This window comes from Sinocyclocheilus grahami, unplaced genomic scaffold, assembly GCF_001515645.1.
Source record: "Sinocyclocheilus grahami isolate Dianchi unplaced genomic scaffold, SAMN03320097.WGS_v1.1 scaffold1262.1, whole genome shotgun sequence".
NCBI lineage: Eukaryota > Metazoa > Chordata > Actinopteri > Cypriniformes > Cyprinidae > Sinocyclocheilus > Sinocyclocheilus grahami.
In genome coordinates this window covers 204,859-210,046 of record NW_015506441.1, presented here as the reverse complement: position 1 = coordinate 210,046, position 5,188 = coordinate 204,859, and the positions used below count along the sequence as shown (strand labels likewise).

Here is a 5,188-nt window from a genome sequence, read left to right as displayed (position 1 = left end):
AAACCTGCAAATCTTCATTTCCCCACATGATAAATTGAAGCATTATGGTAATGTATGCACGCTCCGCCTTGCAACAAGTCGATTGGAAGGTCGCATCGTGGGACGGACTTATGCAGCGGATCAAAAACCCAATGCAGAACAGGCTTGCTTGCTTGCTTTCGCCTGTCGCCGTGTTAAGAGCACTCCAACTTGTGCTCACACGCTTACCATCAAAGCGATCGGTCATCTAAAACTCAAACACTTCAGTGAAACTTCGCGATCTTCAAAGAACTCGGAGTCTTGCAAACTCAGACTGTAGCAAAACTGCTCAAGCTTCTGGCGTCATCAAGAGACCAACCAATCCAACGAGGGGTCTCCCAAAAGGACGTCAGCCAAACGTCACCTCAGCGACCAATCCGAAAGCTCCGGGGTTCCTCAAGCAGCCAAACAAGGAAACTCACCCAAATGCAAGTAAACGAACAAAATCTTATCTCTGCTGAACTGGTGTCGAGCTAATTTAAGCAGTAAACATAAGCTAAAATTCTCTGCTTGGTGAATTCTCTCAGGTGAATTTAAATCACTCGTGAAAATGAGTTAGAACTTTGAAACTTCATGCAACCCCGTCAACTGTCATTGTAAAGAAACTGTATGTTTGTGTGTATGTGTGTTTTAGCTTAGTTTTGATGTAATCTAGAATAGCCAATAAATTCAAGTTTCATTTATAAAGAATCATTATTTGGTGTCATATAATTTTAAGATGAAAACTTTTGCCAAAGATCCCTTGCTACCTAGCTCGTAGCTTACTTATAATAATTACTATAATAGCTTACTTATAATAATTGTATTGACCGTGGCCAGGGAAATACAAAGATTCAACAATATATTTGGACGACCCTTGATTTAAAGTGTAAACTATCAGATTTGAATTCAGTTTTAATCAGGTTGACTCAGAATTTTCAGATTCGAGTCCTTTCAAAACCTGAGCTAGAAATAAAATTAATGATTAATTCCCTTATAGAATTAACGTCTTACAAATGAGTTAATTTCATTACAACCCTTTAAGCATCGACTGAAAATAGTATTTTCTTTGTCCTTTAACATTACCATAAACCACACAGGCCCTGACTATGCAAAATGATGAAAATGACATAGGGTGAATATAAAAACTGTCAATGTTGTAAATGCATAAAAAAACAGAAGTGTGATTCACCAGTCCAACACATTAAATAAATAACATGCTAAACAATGTATTAGTATTAGCCATATTAATGTGACAGATACATTTGTACTTAATCTGTGATCAATTAATAAGCGAAAGATCAATCAGTTTGAATATAAATTAATAACAGTTTCTATAGGAATGTAAGGCAAACAGGTCAATTTAGTTAAAAGGGAATCGTTTAAGATTTTATAATGAATTTGAACAGAATCACTGTTTTACGTCTGATCACTGAGTCGGGCCAGCGATTCATTGAACGAGCCGTATAACCAAAGTATAGTGAAAACACTATTAATTAGCACAGTAACAAGATCGGCAGTTGAGACATTAACTTGTAAGCACAAATCACAATATACTTATCTTTTCAATATGAATAAGACTTTATTGGATAAATCTAAGACAATATGAACTAATCTAACACACAAACACATGCACTCACACATTCATACAAGTTACAGGAAGAGAGAAAGTGAGGAAAGAATGAGTTTAAGAGAATGAAAAAGTGAAATCCCAATTTTATAGCAATATGTCCAGTTGCATACACCTGAACAACCATCAATCACTTAATTAACCCTCGCCTTGAGTTTCTCAATGAGGTTAAAGTTTATATTAAATGCACCAGTTCAGCTAGAATCTGGAGGTACTTGCCTTGCCTGTGTAAAGGGGTTCCCCGAGGTTGCTGATTGGCTGGAAGTTCAGTAGTCGTTGAAGTGATGTCTTGGGAAGCCAATGGTTGGGGGTTGGCTTAAGATGCGGAGTTGTGGGCTGGTTGAAGTTTTGAGGCAGTCACAGACTCGAAGTGACCTCGGAGACACGTTGTTGCGGCAAAACTTAACTCAGAACACGAAACTCTCAGCGGAAAGAAAATAAAATAAAGTAGAAGCCAGCAAGAAGAGTGACGAGACTAGATGGCATATCTCCTCATGGTTTTGGAGGAACAGCTGGCGTGTAAGCCAGAGCACGCTCAAAGAGAGCTAAAAAGCAGCGTCAAAACGCGGTGGCAAAAAGGCAAGGAAAAAAACTAAAAGCATAATATGATGGTGTCCTGAGTATTTGAACCAGGCTGCTGGACACATCCCAAATGGTGTCTTGACCAATTATAGCTCGGGGTGTTGTGATGTTTCTCCTCCCAATACATAAATCAACATGCCATCTTATCAGTCACATAGTCCGAATTTTCCTGCTCTTGCAGAGTATAATTTGGACATGATTTCTATAACTATAAGTATTGATTGATAGAAACGTTTAAAGCATGAATTTTCAAACTCATACATACCCAACATGAATATAATCCTCTAAACTATTAAATAGTTATTCAAAATGCATACACAATAAGTGATTAGCACAGGATAGTCAAATGTGTGGGTTACATACATAATATGGAGTTATGCATAGAAATGATTAGTTGCTCATAAGTCCTTTTAGCATCATTTAGGTGCATATATACATGGAAAAGCAGTTTCTGTGCCATTCTGTGGACGTAAGGACATGTTCTGTGAAGACCACAGAGGTTAAAAGGTCTCATAAGGAATCTCAGTCTGGTTCTTGTCACCTAGGTGGGGGGGAAGTCAATCCAAAGAGTTTGTGATCGTGATTACTATCATGGATTTACATGTGATGGTCATGCTGTGCATCTCTTTGACCATGAATCTTGATTACTTTACCCAAAATTGACAATCTCCTTCCTGAGTTGAAATGATCAATGTGTTCCCTTTCAGTCGGTCACTCTCGATGTCACGTCGGAGGACCGACGAATTGGGATCTCGCTTAGAGGGACCAATCTACTTCGAGTGTAAACTAAACGAGCCAATGCACATTGGCATGTGATTATTGCATCCAGCTGCTGCTGATCACAGCGTAAGTATAAGTAGGCAGCAGATGCAGCGCATATTCAGCTGTTCGCTGAGGAGCCGAGCAATCACATCGTTCTGCTCCTGACTACTCTACTGAGAGAAGAAGACTGAACGAGTTCAGCGCGCTCTTGGAGATCTCTTCGTGTTGGCGGATGGCGCTTCAGCGGTGGTGGTTTCCTGTGTCAAGTGGGTTGCACACATCAGGCTGCACTAACCCCTGTTTGTGTTCCAGATGATCATCTCCCCTGTGCGCCTCAGCACGCTAAAATAGCTTTTTTCATGCTCCCATTGCGGGGGTATGACCATCTCGGAGTTGCGGACCGGACTCCGTTACCTGCAAAGGGGCGGAGTGCCCGTGTCACTGCCTAGATCTTGGGTTCCCTCTGGTGGCTTTTTCTGGCGGTGGGCAGACTGGTCTTACGGTCACGGTGAGAAATTCTCCTCCAGGGATGCCCAAGCCCGCCGGCACTTCGAAACCAGCGGAGCTCTCAAAAAGAGCAGGCTGGACCCTCCCCGGGGGTACCACCTGTTTCTTCGAGGCTCCCCCCGACGATCAGATGTCGGTTGCAGCATCGGAGGGTGAGCCAGAGCTTTCTGGAGAGGAAGATTCGGCTGCGCTGCTCTCCTCCGGGACCGTAGCAATGCCTGAATCGGATCCAGAAATAATGGCTATGCTTTCCAGGGCCGCCGTAGGGGTAGGGCTCGAGTGAAGACTTTCACCGTTCACCGGAGGTGCATGAGGAGCTTAACATGTCGTGGACGGCACCTTTTTACTGCCGGAAACTGATTTGCTGGATCCTCCTCCCTCACCACCCTCGATGGTGGGGCAGCTAGGGGGTTACAAGGGTCCCCCCGGTGGAGCGGTCGGTTGCGATGCAGTTGTGTCCTAAATACCGTCTCCAACCGGCAGGGAGAACCGTGCCTCCCCTCCCGGGTCTGTAGGAAGCAGTCTCAGGATCAGTTGTGCGAACACAGGGATTTGGTGCTCTCACACCTCAGCCTGTTGGGCCTTCGGGTCAACTGGGAAAAGAGCAAAATCTCCCAGATGCAGAGGATCTCTTTTCCCGGTATGGAGGTGACTCGGTAAGAGCAGGAGGGCGGTCCCACTGACACAGTTCAGAGGCTCCTGGGGCATATGGCAACTACGGCGGCAACTCGCCTGCCACCTCCTCCTCTGGAGTCAGAAGCATCTGAGGTCGCTTCGTGCTGTTCACATTCCTGGGCTCAACCGGGCAGTCGATGAGCTGTCCTGAGCTGCTCTCCCGGGAGAATGGCAACTCCATCCCCAGCTGGTCCAGCTGGTTTGGGAACGTTTCGGAGCCGCTCAGGTAGACCTGTTTGCCTCTCCAGAAACCTCTCACTGCCAGTTGTTCTTCGCCCTGACCGAGGGAACACTCGGCACGGACGCACTGGCACACAGCTGGCCGCGGGGCCTTCGCAAGTATGCATTTCCCCCAGTGAGCCTTCTGGCACAGTTGCTGTGCAAGGTCAGGGAGGACGAGGAGCAGGTCCTGCTGGTGGCACCTTATTGGCCTTCCCGGACCTGGTTCCCGGAACTAATGCTCCTCGCGACAGCCCCTTCTTGGCCGATTCCTCTGAGGAAGGATTTACTGACTCAGAGACGGGGAACCCTTTGGCACCCGCGTCCAGACCTCTGGAAAGTTTATGTTCGGTCCCTGGACGGGACACGGAGGTTCTGAGTGGCCTACCCCAAGAGGTAGTTGACACCATCACTTCAGCGAGAGCACCGTCTACGTGACACGCCTACGCTTGAAGTGGATCCTGTTTGTTGAGTGGTGTTCTTCTCACCGAGAAGACCCCCGAAGATGCCCGATCGGAGTTGTGCTGTCCTTTTTGCTGCAAGGGTTTATGTCGCTGCAATCGGCTAACCACGACCCCGTTGAAGGAGGTCGTTGGGGAAGCATAACCTGGTCGTCAGGTTCCTTAAGGAGGCGAGAAGGTTAAATCCTCCACGGCCCCCCTCTATACCCTCTTGGGACCTGACTCTGGTGCTCACGGCACTACAGCAGGGCACATTTGAGCCTTTTTGCAGGCGGTTGAGCTGAAGTTCCTTTCAATGAAAAAGGACTTTGCTCCTGCTAGCATTGGCCTCCATCAAGAAGGTAGGGGACCTGCA

The 5,188-nt window shown here is 46.1% G+C and overlaps 1 long non-coding RNA gene across 1 annotated transcript in view; it reads right to left on the bottom strand.

Annotated features, from left to right (window-relative positions):
• Positions 1-232: 232 nt before the first annotated feature.
• The window catches only part of LOC107568613 (uncharacterized), a 15,103-nt gene continuing 10,147 nt past the window's right edge, over positions 233-5,188 (bottom strand). The window contains exons 2-3 of the long non-coding RNA XR_001606789.1: positions 1,771-1,776; positions 233-413 (exon numbers count right to left, since the gene is read on the bottom strand). This is a non-coding gene — a long non-coding RNA (uncharacterized lncRNA). The remainder of the gene's footprint in view (positions 414-1,770; positions 1,777-5,188) is intronic.